Raw genomic sequence first — 19,241 nt, 5'->3', positions numbered from 1 at the left:
AATATATTGGCTCTTCCATTCAAATCATTATTATCTGAAGTCTTTAATAGCAGCTACCATGCTAGTAACAGAATTTGAAAGTGTGCTGCTCTTCTGGTAGCACACCTGTGATAGTCAGTGGACTACTCTCTGGCTCACCATGCCTTACAGACACAAGGACATGTACACACAGACACAGACACACAAAAAACAAGAAGCTTTTAAAAACCTGGATCATGTTAAGCTTTGTCTTTCCTATGGGGGATTTTAATTAGTTGGATTCTGAAAGTTTGTATAATTGGGAGACTGACTTTTTGAAACATGTTTATTTTTACATATTGAATACTGACAAATAATTTGTGTCTCTTTTCTACTGCTCCTTTACTTGACCACATGTACTGCACTTATTGTAAAAAAAATTACATGTTTTAAGTGCAATATGGCATCCCATTGGTGCCAGCGGCAAAGGACTATTGCATTTTGCTTTTTCTACCTGCTCCCACCATGCCTGTCCAGTGCTCTCTGCAACACATCTGCACTGACAACTGATTTGACACTTTGAAATAAAGTGGCAACTGTACACACAAAACCCATAAAGTTTGTAAGATTAAAGTTCTTACATTAAAACAACATAATTATGTTATCCATAAACTTAATTTCCAACACTACTACCATTTCTAATTATTTTGGAAAATTGTGATCCATCATTCACAGTTAGAATTTGTCAAGCTTTTGGGGTATCTGATATACATGGAATCCCTTTTCTGATCATCTCATCTTTTCCAGTCCTTCAGATTTCATAGAGTCAAAGCACAGGGTAATGATGGGAAATATCTCCTTCCTTCTTATACTCAGAAGGTGGCATGGTCCCTGGAGTCAGATGTCCTGGGTTCAAACCGTGGCACCTTTCATAAGCTTTTTGACATGTGTAAGAGATTGAACTCTCTAAGCCTCAGTTTCCTCCTGCATATAATGGGGTGGGTGTGGTGAGCTTCAAAATGAGGTAACATGTGGAATTGTTTAGCCCAGTGCCTAGCCCATGGCCGAGGATCAACCAATTATTACTACCACCATGAAGAGGTCTACCAGGTGGTTCTACTAATTTTCAAAACCATAAAATTATATTAATTGGTTGTTGAACTTCAATGTCACTGTCCTTTGCTGACATATCATAAGACATCCAATAAAGAGTTTTATGCCCAAAAGAATCAACCACTATTCCTTCTAGTTGCTAAGCATAGTGCTGCACATTGTGGAGACTATAACAAAAAATAGAAGAGGAGCACTGTATCTTCAAGAAAGAGGAGATACAATCCAGCTGTAACACTCACGAATCAGAAAGCAAACAGTAAAGAGCAGCACATAGAGGCTAAATTGTGCAGCATGGACTCTCATGCGCTATAAAGGTTTGGAGAAAGGAGAGACCAGTGAGGGCTGAATGGGCAAATGGGGGAAGGCTTCATGGAGACAGAACTTGACCTGGTCCTTGAAGAACCAACTAAGAAAACCTGAAAAGGGAGTGGGAGACAGAAATGAGCTCCCAGCATAGGCAAATGATAACTGCCACAAAGATAAGGTGTGGAAATGAGGGGAGGGAAGGGGAGGAGGTGACTTGACCTGAGTGAAAACATTTTATGACAAAAAAGGGGCCATAAGGAGAGGTGAGATGGAGCTCACCAATGTGGGGGGTGGTCATAACCACCCAGTGTTTTAGACACAGGGTTTGTTAACAGGGGAGTGAATAAGATTTCAGTGTGACTCAAAAAAGCCAAGCCTGGGGGTGGTAATAATAACTGATTTGATCAGAGATGTTGGCTTGATGTCTCTGGCAGTGATCCAATAATAGAGAGACCAGTTCTGTAACAAAGTGAAAACATCTATTTATATATTTACACGTACACATAGATATATATGCAGACTATCAGTCTCACAACAATCCTATGAAGCGGATACCAACCCCCTTTTCTAAAGGAGTTGGAGGGTCTCAGAGGTGCATCAGAAGGGGCATCCATAGCCAAGTACACTCTTACATCAGGCAGTGCAAGGACACGGGAGATACCTCTTTTTAAATGTGTATGCCTCCTATTTCGTAACCACCATAGCAAAGTTGATTGAATGGGAAACTTGGATGACAAGGGGCCTGAAAAGAAGCAACAGGGGTCTTCTTTCAAATGTTTTGAGATTTTAAGACTTTCTGCCCGCAGTCATTTCATATAAACAACAGAACAATTCCTTTCCTTATCTGCTTTTATATTTGTTTTTCTGCAAAGGTCTAAATACAAGACAGTCTCCTGGAACCACTAAAGTTTTTACCTTTTCATTATCAGTCTTCTCATAAATCAAATAGACATATTTGAAAGAGGATGCTTTGCTTTTTATTATCCATTTAATCACAATTTTAAAATCTTGTACTAATTTTTTATGAAGTCACTTTCTGACAGCACCTACCAGTTGCAGGTTGCAGAGAAACATGTTTTCCACAATGACTACAGGCTGAAGGATAATCACATATGTCCCAAAAATTAAGGGAAGATCCCGCTAGTGATCCTTCAGCTTGCAATGCTGGAATGGTGTCTGATGTTAATCAAAATCCCAGTGAGCTTTCCTTGATTAATTATGTATGCAAGCTCTTGAGAATGACATTGCAGGAATATTCCTATGGACAAATAACTCTGATTCTTATTTGCCTTTGCTCAAAATTTTCTTTCCTTAGAGAGTGCTCTGGCACTCACAGTGATGAACAGGATTTGTCCGTAAGGCTCTGAATGTCCAACAATATTTTTAGAGACCTTGTGGGAAAGTGTGTATAGGTCTAATTATTTAATAAATGCTTACAGGGATGGCGTTCTGAAAAATGGTCTTCCCAGAGCAATGCTAGCACAGCTCTAGCACTGATTAAATTGTTTTGACATAATTGCCAGTTCACAAGAATCATGACAGCCACAACTCAAACATTTTGGAGGCAGAAGTATTAGAAAGAGTCATATGGGACAAGCACTGAAAAAGCAATTATGAAGAGTCATTTATTTTACGGGAACACTGATGTCACCTATTGGCATTAAAAAAAAAGCATTAAAGTTATCTGACCAAAGCAGTAATCATGGCTGGAACTCAAACAAATAAATTAAAAACTTTATTTAGGGAAAAATATATCGGATTCCATGTTCTGCAGCCCACTCAATGTTCTTTAAAATGGGTTAGGGGTCAATAATATTAATGAGATCTGTGCCAAGCTATAAACAAAAAATTGGACAAATTGGACATCGACATCCTCAACAAAGCATAAGCCATGAAGACTTCATGACAGATTTACTCCCTACCAGCAAAGCCTGGAGCAGGACAACAATGAGCAATGCCAGCCAGCTCATCTACCAGAGCCACCCGGTGCTCTGAGCACAGTTCCATGGTTTCAAGTACACTGGGAGCTACAGGACTAGAAGGGAAACATTACAGGCCTGCACGCTCACAGTCAAAATTAACATTCAGAGGAATTATGAAAGGGCAGAGGAAAATGGGCTAACTATACGAGGCTTCTCAGCAAAGTACTTTTCTATCAGTTTTAAACTGCTTATCCAGCTCCATTTTCTCTTTCTTTCTGTTCATCAGACTTACAGGACAAGTTGCACTGTTTCTAAATACAGGCAGCTTTGAGCTACAAATATACTTATCAAAGACCCATATATATCAATTAGAGTTTTTAGACAAAGATTCAAAGGCTCACCAGTGGAAGGAAGGGAAGAAGAAATGGGAGCTGCGATGAGAGATGTGTGGACCTACCGGAAGTCCAGGCTTTGAGGGAGTGACAAGAGTGAGGAAGATGAGTGATGAGCCCAGAGAAGAATGAAAGAAGAGGGAAATGAGCACTGGAATATGGAATCCAATTTTTCAAAACCATTACAATTCATTGAAGAAAATCAAATTAGCAAGGGGCTCACATCAATGATCAAGACTAGAGAGATCCATGTAGTAAGGGAAATTAGACAGGAATGTCCATTCCATTTTATATGTATATCCTATGTGGAAATGCAAAAAGGCAAAAAACTGGAAGGCAAAGATAGAAGTGAGTGGTCTGCTATTGGATGAGAGAAATGCAATAACTGGCTGCTGCATAAAGCATCTCCAATAATGGAAGCATGGTGGCTGAGCAGGACAACCGTGGTGGGTATCAAGAGCAAAGGGTAGCAGAGATCCATGTCACAACCATTGGGACTATGTGACAACCAGGCTGAAAGCATGGTTTTAGGATATAAGAAAGAGATGGAGACTTTGGTAGATTCCTAATTACTCCTGGAGGAGAAAATAAATAGAGGTGGCCTTAAGGACAGAAACCAAGTGCCCATAAACAAATTAATGGATCAAAAAACTATGGGACATTTATACAATGGAATACTATGCAGCAGGAAAAAAGAAGGAGCTCCTACCCTTTGCAACAGCATGGATGGAACTGGAGAGCATTATGCTAAGTGAAGTAAGCCAGGAGGTGAGGGACAAATACCATATGATCTCACTTATAAGAGGAACCTAATCACCAAAACAAACAAGTCAGCAAAATATAACCAGAGATGCTGAAATTAAGAACAATCTGACAGTAACCAGGGGTGGAAGCGGATAATGTAGGGGAAGGGGGGAAGGGTTTTCAGGAACAACTATAAAGGACACATGGACAAAGCCAAGGAGGGTGGAATCAGGGGAGGAAGGTGGGGATGGCTGGGGTGGGGGGTAAATGCATACAACTGTACTTGAACAACAATAAAACAATAATAAAAAAATAAATCCTAGAACCTACCACTGAGAGTCCTCAGTAAACATCTGCTGAATTGCATGAATGAGCAAATGAAATAAATACTACCTTGTAGATGCTATAAATTCTAGGGAAACTTTGTTATAAGGGAATCCCTTATGAGATATTTAGACAGGAAGAAAGATACACAAAGAAGGTTATGCAATTAAATTATTTCTAGATTTTAAAATATGTGTGCTTATATTTCTATATTGACTAGTAAATCAGAGTGTCTAATTTCCTAATTAGTAGAGGAAAAATAGAATGAGACAAATAAAAATTCAATTAGTTAAAAATAGGCAAGAAAAGGTGGGTTTGGGAAAGAAGCATAAGAAAAAGTGAAACAGGCAACTCACAAAATAAAGTTACATAAATGAATTCAAATATACAAGTTAAAAAAAATTAAAAATATACTAAGTAGCAGATTTAAAGGTAAAAGCTCTAAGACTTGATAGAAATAATAAAATCCAGCTACAAGTTTATTTACAAGAGACATAATTAAAATGAGGGGTTGAAAATATATTTCAGGAAAATATTAATAATTAGAAGCAATCTGGCATAGATAAATTAAAATGAGACAAAATAAACTGTAAAGCAAAAATATTGCTAAAGCCAAAGGTATCACTGCCTAATGATGAACTGTTCAATCCACTTGGAAGAGACGACAGTTCTAAACTTGTATTGCCTTAATAGCTCAACTTCGAAGTATATGACCTCTTTTAACCTATCTCTTTCGGTAAATGATAGACGAAAAGCTAGTAAGTATACAGAAAATCCAAACAACAAATTTTTTAAAAGTTTGATATAAAGAATACATAGAACAGTTTACTTGATGTTAAGAATATGTAAAATATTTAAGAAAATTGACCACATGTAACACTCTGAATAGTGCCTAGAAATTTCAATGAATTTTTTCTGATCACAATGCAATTAAGTTAGAAATCATTAATAAAGGCCAACAAAAAATGTTCCTATGCACTGATAAATAAAACCAACACTCATGTGCTCATGTGCTCTAAACAGTTTATGGGTCAAAGAATAAACTGTAGTGAAAGTTTAAAAATAATAGTCAATGATAGTAGTGCTCAACTGTTAGAGGCAAAATTAATAGTTCAAAATAAATATTTATATTAAAAAGAAAGATAAAAAATTAATGTGTCTAACACCCACCCACTTAAGAATTAGAACAGAATAAGCTAAAAGAAAGTAGAAAGAAATTAATGAAGAACAGAAGTAGAAAAACTTTAAATGTAATATGAAAGATAAACAGTCAAAAGTTATTTTGTTGAAACAACTAATAAAACCAACAAACTGCTGGCAAGAATATTCAAGAAAAAAGAAAGCAGGCACAGGTAAATAATACTGATGATAAGGAAAAAAAGAACACGAGTACAAATTAAAAAGATAATATGCTTCTAAATTAAAAAATTCCTATGACTATATTAACTAAAAATTAACTTAAGAAAAACTAAATGTCCAGAATAGTCCTGTATCTATTAAAAATTAGTAATTAAAAATTTTATGAGGGAACTGCCCAACCTAGCCAGTTTTACAGGCAAGTTCCAAAGATAATTTAAGTTGTACATGAACTCTTTTAAGAGGTTAGAAAAACTACAAATGCTATTCATTCATTTTAAAAAGCAGATATACTTTTCGTTCTAAAATGAGAAAATGGAAATGTGAAGATAATTAAGGGACTAGTCATTCACACTCATAGGTGCAAAAATCATTAGTGAGCAGTATTCGGCAACATTTGATGTAGCATATCTATGTTAGGCTTATCTGAGGAATGAAGGGTTGGTTCAATATTATAATATTGATTACATTAATTAACTCACTATGCTAACATATTAAGAAGAGAAATCAAATTGTTAACTTGTATAACAATAAATACTGAAAAGTTACTCTATCACATTTATTATCTACCCATGGTAAATAATATTAATAACCTAGGAGTGAAAGAGAATATCCTTAACCTAACAAGTAATTGTTAATCATTAAAGCCCCTTCTCTAAAAATCAAGACCAAAACAATGATGCTTGCCACCCTAAGGTTTATTCAGTGTTGTCCTGAAGGTTCCAGTCAGCTTTATAAACAAGAAAAAATAAATTACATAAAGATTAAAAAGAAACAAAATAGTCATTAATGAGAATTGACATGACTGCTCCAGAGCAAATTCCAGAAAAATCTACAGAAAAATGGTTGAGCTAAAGACTGCCAAAACATAGTTCTGGACAGAGGGGCAATACATAAAAAATAATAGCGAGCATGTGTGTATACGTACTCTGTGCACCGCAATAAAAAGAAAATATAACTTTAAAAGATACTATTGCCATAACAAAAAGGTACACATAACTAAAGGGTGTACAGGATTTTATGAGAACATTTTGAAACTTTATTGAAAAATATAAAAGTAGATCCAAATAAATGGAAGCAGAAACCATGAACAAATAGGAAGATCCAATATTACCAAGAAGTAATTCTCCCAAGTTTTATAAATGGATCCCATGCAATTCCAAACAAAATTACACAGTTTTTCATGGAGCTGACTGTATGGAATGTGCTCATTTTCTGTGTAAAAGGTGATTCTAAATTATGGAAGCAGAGAGCCTGAGGACAGTCAACATATTTCTAAAGAAAAGCGGGGCAGGCCTCAGAAGAGGTCATACAAGTCTACAAGACATTAATAACTAGTTAAAAAAAAAGAGGCAAAACACATGAACAATTCAGAGAAGAAAATTTTCCCATGGTCAGTAAACATATGCAAACATGTCTAGTTTCAAGTGAGATACTCTTTTTTCACCTATTAAACTAGCAAAGATTAAAAAAAAATAATGCTGATTTTAGTACCAGTGTGTTGAGGTAGGCATTCTCAGGGAGGGAGTTGATGGCGAATGTGAATTGGTATCTTTCCAGAAAGCAAGTGGTCAATATGCATAAAGAACCTTAGGCATCTTATACATTTTGAACCAGTAATTCCACCTCTTGAAACCCATCCATACAAAACAATGAATGTAAATTCAAAGAATTATTCTTAGCAGTGTCCACAGCAAAGACATAGAAAACACCTTGATATAATATCATGAAGATTCTAGTGCATTAATATACTGGATGGAAACTTACTGAAAATTGATAATAATCTGGATGGTAACAATCACCCAAATCAATATGGGTGATTTTATCTTTCTTTATAGTTTGCTTAAAATTTTCAAATTTCTTTAAAAAATTATGTATTGCTTTTAAAGTAAAAAAACAATAAATCAGGACTTGCAAACTTTAAAAAGAATATTTCATTATTCTCTATCCTTACAACTGTTTCTCATTATTAAAATGGAGAAAAAATAAAAGCAAGCATTCTCATTAGGCAGATAAATTATGTTAATTGCATTTATAGTATATTCTCTTCATGTTTTAAGAAGTAAGGTTAAAATATACTTAGTAATTAGCCAAGTAAAATATTTAGAACATAAAATTGGCAAAGAACTCAAATGCATAATTACCTAAAGCTTATAAATACAACACATATAAAAATATATGCTATGTATTTATAATTAACAATGAATACATTGTAATTATTCAATATCTCTTGTATAATTTCCCTGAAGTAAACAGATAAAAGGTTTTCCATGTGTCCCTAAAGGGTGACAATAGAAGATAAAAGGGATGAAGAAGTTTTTTAAATTGTTAAGATATTGAATAATACAGATGAATTCCACTATGGATATAAAACCACTTTTATTTCAGAAGATTCAATAGAAGAAACTGGAAAAGTCAGCATATTCTCTTTCTTTTCAATGACATGACAGGTCAAAAAGATTATGGGCTCAGATTCAATATTATTTTGGTCTGAATAATACATGTGACAATAATGTGAATTTATACACTATAAAATATTAAATGAAGTAATTTGAAACATTCAACCCATATATTTCCTTATTATTCATGGTCTGTAAAAACTGGGATAGTGGGGTCTAGAGAGGTAATAGAACTATGATTATAAACACACTTCAGACACTTGAGGGCTTGAAACAAATATGTATTAATTTCATTACCACATCTTCTCAACTCAGAGTCCCCAGTGTTTGGAGATGGGGTGTGGGTTAGAAGGGAGAGGGAATGGGCTGAAATGGGGAAGAGAGAGGAGTAAAAGATAAAAAGGATGACAAATGCCGAACAAACTCAAAACTGCAAGAGGAAGCTGGAGAACTGCCTGTGGGTCTCTCAGTGATGGTCACTACACAGCAGTGACTGCCACCCACTGGAATGCATCCTGTACAGGGAACCAGGTCAGCCAAACAGGGAGGCTGGCATCACTGAGGTGACGGCACCACCAGTAGCAGAGACATTTAGTGAGCATGTGGTCTTCACGACTGATTGAGTTGCTTCAGTGAAGCTGAGTGATTTGTTCAAGGTCCAGTGTTAGGGTCTCAGCAGGGACTCTTCGGTGACATGACAGGTCAAAGACTTGGGATCCAAGTCTTTTGATTGGTCTGCTGTCCTTTCCACTATACAACAGTATTGTTTGGGGAAAATAATCGACTTTTCAATTGGTTATTTTTTGTATCAGTTATTTGAAGTCTAAAGATACTACCTTGGCTTTTCCTGGAGGTCAGAAATCTAGTTAATGTGATACAATTAACAGCGAATATCCTGTTATCATAGGTAACAGAGATCCAGGTAACATAACAGTAACCATTCCAGAGTGATCTTTTAGAAAACCTTGGCCTTCACCCACAACTCAAACTTACGCATTCATTTTTCTCCTCTCTCCTCCTTCTCTCCCTCTACTGGTTTGGTTGACAGTAATAATCCAGGGAGGTGGCATGTAGAATCTATGCTCTCAAGAGCTGTAGCTTGAATTTAGCTTATAACTGGTCCTGGGGGGTTTTGACAAGCCAGGCTGGTGGATATCTGCAGAATGATTTTCCTTCATTTCTCAACAATGCAAAACCAGAGCAGGAGAGAAGCGATGTTGGAAAGACCTTGCTTTCGGAGCTGGGGACTAAGCGAGGTTAATGGACAGCATCTTCTGTGGCTGAGATGTTAAAACACACCAGAGCTGCCACTGTCAACGGGGCCACAAGGGCTGGGTGGGGCTTCTGCCAAAGGAGAGAACAATTCAAAGCCAACAAAACCACACAGAGGAAAAATAACACTCTCACCATGAAATCACAAGTTAAATAAATAAAACATAAGATCAATTTCCATAGGTCTATATCCCTGTGGTGTTGTATAGGAAGTGACATGTGTTGGAAAGAACATGGACTTTAGAGTCAATAGATTGTGAAATAAATTCTACTACTCCATACAGGATGGCCTTGGACAAGTTACTTAAATTTGGAGTCATTTCCTCATCTGTAAAATGGGTACAATGATAATGCAATAGCCTGTGGTTAGAAATACACCTGTGTGTGTGTGTGTCCCCTTGTCTAGTGCTGACAGGTTAGGTGTCAGATGAAGGAAGGTGCCATCTATATCATCATCAAAATTCTAGAAGCCAAGCAAGACTATGAAAAGTCTATTCCTCAACACCTTGCTTCCCACTAAAATATGTCTGTGATAACACAAATTCCTTTTCTGAGCCTTGAAACTGTACAATGATATATAGTCTCTCCTTTGGAGTAATCAGTCATGTTATGAACTGCACTGAGTTTCACCTAAATAATTTTCTATTATTTTTATTAGCAGTTACATAACAAATTTAAAGCAAATATGGATAACAAATATTTATCCTGAAATTTTTAAACATATGGTTGGCATTCAATGGGTAAAATGATCAGACAGAACCACATCCATTCTTGCTATTTTTAAATGATCAGTATTGGTAAGGTTCAAGTTGGTCAGCAGAGTTTTTTTTCCTGCTTAGGCGCCACTAACTCACTTGAGCTCTCCCGATCATCTGTACCATTCTGAACATATATATATTTACTAGTTCTATCTATCTTTAACTTCATTTCCATTTCTAGGGGGTATATGTGTTTAAATACACAGAAATCAATTCAGCAAATATAAAGTAATTCAACAGTGTTTGTCCAATATTTATTGAGTCAGTTAATCAATATATATAGCCTACTATATTATCAATTAATGTACTGCCTACTGTATTATAAATTAATACATTGCCCATTGTATTGTCAATTAATATATTGTCTGCTGTTTTCTCAATTAATGTACTGTCCACTGTATCATCAATTAACATGTCTACAATATTATCATTAATATATTTATTGTCTACTGTGTTGTCAATTAATACATTGCCTACTATGCTATTCAAACACAGAGCTATAAAACTGTGAAGGGAATGGTGGTTCCTAACTGGGAGATCAGGGAAGGCTTCAGGAGGAGGTGATATGTGAGTTGGATCTGAATGGACTTGGCAAGTGAAGGAGGAGCCAGAAGTCATCCTAGGCAGAGCTATAACATGAAGCACAGCTTACAGACAATAGGTGTTTGGAGTGTGAGAGATGGAGAGTAATTTAGAAGAGCTAGACCATAAGGCACATGGCGGAAAGTAGCTGTAATTAAAACAAAAGCCCGGAATATAGGCTGAGCTCATGTCATAGAGGACTGAGTATGCCATGCATAAGAGTTTCTTATTTTTGGAAGGATTCACAGCAGGTATTTGAGCATGAGTCAAATGTGATAACATCTGAGCTTTACAGAGAAAATTGGTTGCAGAGTGGAGGACAGATTTGAAGACGGAAACTAAACGGCGAGAGATCAGTTAGTCGAGGACTCTTACAATGGTACAGGCCAGAGACGAGGGTCAGGCCAGTGGGATCTGAGAGGAAGGGATGGAACTAAAAATGGAGGGTAGAGAAAGTGGTCAGGATTTGTGACCTGCTGATGTAGAGGTGAGGAAGAGGGAGGGGGAAATGACAACTCGGCCAAAACTTGCCAGACCACATTTGTGGGAGGTGACACCATCCAAGCGACCCCAGATACACATGAGGTCAGCAGGTGCTAGGACATCGGCACATGTACAGTCCCTTCTGGGCTGGGCCCTATGGCAGATGACATATGACACTAAAAGCATGTGAACAAATGCAAAAAGTGCTTAATCCCAGCGCAGCTCAATTTTTCCCCAGCGCAGGGAAAAATTGAAATACCCAGCTACAGCATAAAAACGAGACAGTTGACTGACTGGAAGTGTCTCGAACAAATTGGAAAATGTCTACCTCATAAGAACTATCGTCATGAACCATCATCAGAACGAGGATGGAGAGTCATAGGAAACAGCAGTTTTTGATAAAATTTTCTGAAGTTTTGAGCTTATACATGATATTATCAGGGTCTTGGGCAAAAGGAAATTGGATTTAAAAAAACCAGCTAACACCAAAGAGGTCCTGAAAGCTACCATGACAAAATGGAGCAAGTAAAAAATTAAACAGACTCTCATATTTGTAGTTTAGAAAAATAATAAACCAAGTATTCATGGTATAATCAACCCTCTCTATTGCACTGTTTAAAAACATGCAGAAACTTTTATTTACAAGAAAGTATCACATACACTTGACTTGTCCCAAATAGTTTGAAGAAGCCTCAAAATATCAGGAGTTTTTATCATTTTGTTATGGACCTGGCTCTGCATCACCATAATAATTATAGGAAAAAATATGTCAAAACTCACTTGGCTGCTACAGCCATTGGAGGCGCAGCTGTTGTGATTCTTAATGCATTTACAGTGCTTGCCAGTGCTCCCCCCAACTCCCCATCTTTAGCTTCAGTGGTTTTGTTTTGTATCCTGTGGGACAGAAAATAACCTGCACTGATTGTGGCAATTGATTGACTCAGCTGGTGCCTGAGAATGTGAACTGGGAACCGAAAAGCACATCTGAAAAGTGTGTGGGCTGCAGGTGAGCTGAAGGGGGTCCCTCCGCCCCGGCTGTGTCAGGCAGGGTTCTGTCAGATATGAACCACAAAGTAACCTTCATTGTACATGCCCTGCCCTTCTTTCAAAACTCAACCAAGGAGACAAAGGGGCTGATGTGCTCTGCTTTTAAAACTTTTCCAAAAGTACATGCAATTCTCCCTCTTCCCACTAAACTCCCACAGAAGAGAGACAGGTGCCTAGGTCCTCTGCTTTGTGCTCTGCTGCCAGCGCCGCTAAGATTGGGCCCTATGTTCCCAGCCAAGACCTGTCCTGTCTGAGGGCATCTGAAAGGGGACTTGTTAACTGCACCCTCCACAGAGAAGAAGTGGTTTTCAGGGAGAGGTTTTTTTTTTAAGGTTTCATTGGCTTCTTTGGAGTGGGAGGCAAGTAAATAAAAAACAGATTTTAGTGGCCAAGTGAGATGTTTTAGTGATAATTCCTTCTTAATTTCACACAACTTTGTCAAAAATATAGTAGTCCCTCCCTTATCCTCGGTTTACTTTCCACAGTTTCAGTTACCTGCGGTCAACCATGGTCCAAAAATATGAAATGGAAAATTACAGAAATAAGCAATTCATAAGTTTTAAGCTGCATGCTGTTCTGAGTAGTGTGCCGAAATCACGCACATCCCGCCCCATCCCACCTGGGCGTGAATCACTCCTTTGTGCAGTGTCTCCACGCTGTGCATACCCCTGCACACTAGTCGCTTGGTAGCTGTCCTGGTGATCACACGCAGTGCTGCAGCGCTGGTGTTCAAGTAACCCTTATTTTATTTCACAGTGGCCCCACAGACATTCATATAACTTTTATTACAGTATATTGTTATAACTGTTCTACTCTATTATTAGTTATTGTTACTAATCCCTTACTGTGTCTAATTTATAAATTAAACTTTATCATGGGTATGATGTATAGGAAAAAAACATAGTATATAAAGTCTTTGGTACTATCCACAGAATCAGGCATCCACTGGGATCTTGGAATGCATCCCTTGTGGATGAGGAAGGGCTCCTGTAGACGAAGGCATTGTGCTTGCATTTAACAAATCAGCTGTTTTACTTAGAAAACAGGGGAAAGGATGAGAAGGCAAAATATACATACATCTCATACATTACAAAAAAGATCTACAAGGAGCTATGAGACACGTTTAAGAAAATCAGATTCCTTAGAAAAAATGCATAGTTATACTTAAGCCTGAAGATTTTGGCATAATGTCTTCGATTCCTCAGCTTAACTAAGGAGCGAAAAAACAATCTCCATATTCAATTACAAAGTTAATCACCATTGTGTGTACCCTGGAGATATACATAGGATAAAAATAGGTGGGGTAGAAAAGATGATATTTTTCTAAATATACTTGTGTTATTTAGATAAACACATACTTTTTGAGAGTAGGATGCCAAAAGTTACTTAGGTTTATAAGTTTCAGCTCTAGTAAATGGAAAATGAATTTTTGTGCTCCAGAGTGTTATTGATTATTAGCTAATGAAACAGTTACACCTGTGTTTTTCTGGATCCCTACCTGAGAGTAGTTTTAAATTGTTGTCCTTCCTTTATCTTAATTTTACGATAGCAAATGTATTCTTTCAGAATCATATGACTATTTTTTGTGCTGAAGGTTAATCTCTTTCTGCTTGGATCCCTAGAAATGTAGGATGAATGAAAAAAAAAAAAACCCAACAAAACCCAAAACTGAGGACCAGCGGAGGCCTGAGGGGGACTACACAGGGTGAAAAACTCTCCAACCCTGCAGGGCCACCAGGGAGGTGGGCCCCCTCCTGTCTCACCACCCACGGCAGCGTGGGGCATGCCAGCTCTAACGCTGCAGGAGCAGCAAGAAGTGCAGGCTCAGGACCCCCAGGACGGGCCTTGTGGGTTCAGGGCAGAGCTATAGCATCATGGCAATCTCCCTTTTCGGTGTAGGCCCAGAAGTCTGTAGGGGAGGACGACTCAGTCGTGTGCAGTTCCCCTTGAGTGTAGCTGCCCCGTTTTTCATGTTGGTAAACCCACAGACTTCCCCCAAGGAGCTGGCACAGACCACTCAGCTTGCTGGGAGAAAGAACCAGCTCCTCTTGTGCAGCAGACTTGCCCTTTCTGCTTGGTCTTTCTCCAGAGGTCCCTGATCCACTCTCCACAGACGACATGCCATTTTCTATTCAACTCAGCATGTTTACTTTTTTATTGTGATTCATGTCTGAGTTTCTTTTGAATCAAATTACTGCATTTCCCTGGTGAGATGTGCCATATGACGATCTTGTTAGAACAAAATCAAATACAAAATATGCACTGAGTGCTGCTCTGTCTCATCCCCACCACATGTTTTCCCTTTTGTTTGGACACACTTCTGTCATCTACTTGAGCAGTAATAAATCCTCCCAGTGTTTAAGCCAACTTTCAGACATTTTTTCTTGAAAAAGATAAAGATGAATTGGTTGAAACACTGTCAACAGAGAAAAAGTCACTGTTTCAAAACTATTTTACAACTAGATGGCTGGTTTCCCCAACATACCTGGATTGAAGAAAACCAGGGAGACCGATGGGATGATTACACTGAGTCACAGCAGTGACTGAAGACTTTCTCGACATGCAACCCCAGATAAGGTTCAGTCTTCAACCAGTGTCTAAGCCAAGCACACCGTAGCATTTTTGAACAAGGATGGCGCAATGCAGTTCACAGTATACTTTCTCGGTAATACATTTTCTCTCTGCCCCTTTTTTGGGGGTATTGATCATTTTTTTCCAATCAGTTAATTTCTACGTGTCTTGTACAAATAATGTTTAAAAACTAAGCAGTTTGCACTAAACAGATCTGCATCCAAGTATAGGTACAAGACTCATGTTATCTGTGTCTTTCTTCCCTTCCTGTGGCTTCCAGAATGGCATCCTAGCTCCTTGGTAAGACACACAGGACCCTTCGCGATGGAGTCCTGACATCCGCACCTGCAAACCCCTCTTTAGGATTCAGGCTAATCTCCCAGTGCACCCTGTTCTCTTTTGTATCTACAAGAAATCTGCCCTCTTTCACACTCTGGTCAACTCCCGCTCATTCTTCAAGGAAAAAGTCATCCTTGCCCACTATTGCACCCCAGGCGGGCTCAGGTACCCCCAGAGGCCTTAATGGCACCACTGCAAAGTTCTCTTGTGGGGTTTAACTCGCTTCAGGCACTATGTGGCTGCTTCCTCCTTTAGAGTGAGCTTCCCAAGGGCAGGGCGCTCAGCAGTGTCAGAGGCACAGCATGTGCTTAATGGTTTCTGGTGGTTAAGTACAACTTATTAAACTTTCCGCTAAAGCCTGCCTTGCTGAAAACACCAGCAGAACCTTTTCTTAAAAGAGTACTGTGTGGTCTCCAGTTACACCACTCCTTAGGACTTTCCTAACAGATATGAAAATAGTGTTAGCAATGAAAGGTAATAGCATGTATTTAAAAATACTTATTTTCTAAGATCTTAAACTTCACCCACAGAATCAAACCTATCTACTTACATAAGTTACTTTTTAGTGGGGACTTCTGATGACATATGATATGCAGTAAGAAAATTACCTAGCCCTAGAGCTAAAGTAAAAATGTACTGAGCCCCTTCCTCGGAGTGCTGAACGCAAGAAACGAGAGATGTGCTGAACCGCAGTATGACAGTTTCCCTCTACAGAACACCCTGTGAACTTCTGTTCTCGGATCTTATACAGGTTGAGGCAAACATAGGTTTACAATTGTGAGTAGATAAAACACAGCTTATTATTGTATTAGTATTTATTGTTGTATTATTTTCCATACAAATAACTGTAAACCTACTTTTGCCCCACTGTTTTAGTATTTTTCTCTTTTACTAGTTAACATTTCAATGGAATGTCAGATACAAGTCTAACACTTATCATGCATTAAGTGGGTTAATCCTCACAGGTTGATATCATAGTTATTCCATTTTACTGATGGCCCAGAGAGGTTAGATAACTTGCGCAAGGTCACACAGCTAGTGGTAGGAAGCAGAGTTGAGCTGCAACACAGGCAGTCTGGCACCAGGGCCTGTGTCCACGCCACAGCTTCTCAGCATTTGCCCTGAGAGATTTGCACTGTGCCAGGGAGCACAGCACTCCTGACTCTCAGTGCAGGTTAGAGAGACAGACACATACCTCGTGATTCAAAGATGTACCTTTGGGTAGAATTCTAAACGCCAAGTAAACTTAAAACAACTGTGTTAAGGCTTCCCAGATTCACACCAGAATAAATATTCCCTGGGGTTAGAGAACATAGAGCACAGTAAATATAGCCAGGGATCTCTCAGTGCTCCTGTAATTCCCATCAGCTTGGCTGTGCCTCTGCAAAAGATCTGGGCATGTAGTTCAGCGACACATTCAGGCAAGGATGCTGAAGGTATGGCCCAGGCTCGAGGCAACTCATAGCTTAATAGGCTCCCCTCCTCCCTGCAGCCACTGGGCGGTTTACCCACGCACCAGTGTCACTCCTCAGTACCATTCACTAGGTCCCACCACGGTCCTCCTGCCAACATCAGCACCCTACCCCCTAGGGAGCAGCATTTCATAATCTGAAAATTATTCAGTGCTATGATCATTATGAAGAAAATTTTCTATTTCATATTTCTTCCCATAGCACCTTCTTATTTGTTCATACTTTCCTCTCTAGTATATGTTCTTTTTTTCATTCCTTCTTTTTCTTTTTTAAAAACTGATAAACAGCTTTGGTGTTTAAAAGTATTAACTTTTCCCCCAGCTTTATGAAGATATAATTGGTATATAACATGTAAGTTTAAGGTGTATAATATGATGATTTGATACACTTATATATATTTCTTTTAAGCAATCCTTTCTAATCCACTGAGCAGCTAGATGCGAAAGAGAGCATTTTGAAATCTAATTAACATTTTATTTCAAAGTATAACAACTCATTGAATCATCAATTATAATATGCTTAAAATGAATATAAATTATTTCATTTTGCAACTACAAATCATATTTCTGCAAGATACCGTGAATAGGAAATATTTTTATGCACACTTTCAAATATGTATCATTTAGAGTGTGTTACAGGAAGTTCCAAGGTAGGTATTTTTAAATAATCCATGGAAAATTAGAATCAAGTTATTTTGTGAATTGTTATTTAAGCCTATAACTAATCTTTCTGACATTAATATCTTTAATGAACATTTGAGCAATACCTGCATTCAGAATATTGGATAGAACTCAGACATCACCTCTATTCACTAGGCTTATATTTTCTCAGTAACCTAATTTTGTCTTTCATAAGATATTAATGCTTTTGGAAGTCTTACTCTTAATCCTATTAATTCCTATGCTAACTTTTACAAGTGCATGAGGAAATATGCAAAGGCAGTCAATTTGTGACTAAAGTGCTAAAGGTAAATCTAAAATAACTGCCACATAAGAATTTCAGGGTTGCTAAAATGCAGAACTTTGTCTGAAAATATTTCCATGGACTTAAATCCTTGGGGGCTGGTAGGAGTTAGTTTCCTTGGCTTTGCTTTTCTGAAGAGAGGTCCATTGGCAACACAGGAGAATGTACATGTCGGAGAAGTGTGTGTGTAGTTGTCTGTGTTGGACCAAAGATCTAGTCCTACAAGAAGACTGGCCACTGCAGTGCGTGTCTCTTACTGCTGTACTGAATCTGGCCATTAAGCTCAGAAATGGAACTAAACCTAAGACAATGCAGCATCTGGGACCTAAAATGAAGTATTATGAGTATTCCCTAGGAGGAGAAAGAAGCAGTTTGAAAGTTGTAGGCTATGTAGATGGTAGGAACTAATTTCAAAAATACTTTCATCACAGAAAAGATGTTTTCCAATTGTGAGCTAGTCAGGTGGATACACGACCAGAAATACATTCTAAGATTTTAAAAAACCCACATATCTATATAATCCTACTTTTACTATAGGCATGCTACTTTATCTTCAGCAATGAATATAAACTAATTTTGATAAGGTAAAAACAGAAACCTTCTCCTCCCACTTATACACTCAAGTCATGCAAGCTTCTTTGAATCAGACTTCTTCGAATCAATTCATTCTTTTCAGTTCTTGAATGACTTTCCAAAAGAATTAGCTAATGACAGTAAGTGAAAGAGATGAGCCCTACATTTTGCAGAGCATAAGAGAATATCGCTGTTCCTGGGATGCCCTGAAAGCTGTCCACACAAGATCCCAGGATGCTGACATGCTCTCTGGTTTGGCAGGACACAGCAGCTGTCACATCTATGACACTAGCCAGTTCCTCTGATCTCCACCACATGACATCACTGGTTGGTCTATAATTGTTTTAAGTGGATAGTCTCTTCCTGAGAAAGCTACTACAAAATTATTAGGATTTAACATCATACTTAATCACAGGAAAAGCCAACAAAGTGATCAACAATGAGGAAGAGAGCCTGGTAGGGCTCTGTTTTCATTGCGTAGCATGCAGAATAAGGGAACAAGTGAAGTGGCTCTCCTTCTTCTGTTTAATATACGTTAGCTTCCTGGTAATGGGTCTTACCTCCCAATGAAAATGGAGCCATGGCTGAAATGTCTGGTCTCTTTCTGGCGGCCCCCGTGGGGCCCCACTGGCTGGCAGGGTCAGTTGTGAGTACAGTTCCTGACATG

At 38.2% G+C, this 19,241-nt stretch overlaps 1 protein-coding gene across 6 annotated transcripts in view; it reads right to left on the bottom strand.

Moving 5' to 3' along the window:
- Positions 1-19,241, bottom strand: part of PTPRM (protein tyrosine phosphatase receptor type M) — an 801,251-nt gene that overhangs the window by 123,218 nt on the left and 658,792 nt on the right. The window lies entirely within an intron of this gene.

The sequence above is a fragment of the Phyllostomus discolor genome, chromosome 9, assembly GCF_004126475.2.
Source record: "Phyllostomus discolor isolate MPI-MPIP mPhyDis1 chromosome 9, mPhyDis1.pri.v3, whole genome shotgun sequence".
In the NCBI taxonomy this organism is placed as follows: domain Eukaryota; kingdom Metazoa; phylum Chordata; class Mammalia; order Chiroptera; family Phyllostomidae; genus Phyllostomus; species Phyllostomus discolor.
Note: the sequence above shows the minus strand (reverse complement) of the source record. Positions and strands in the feature narration are given on the sequence as shown.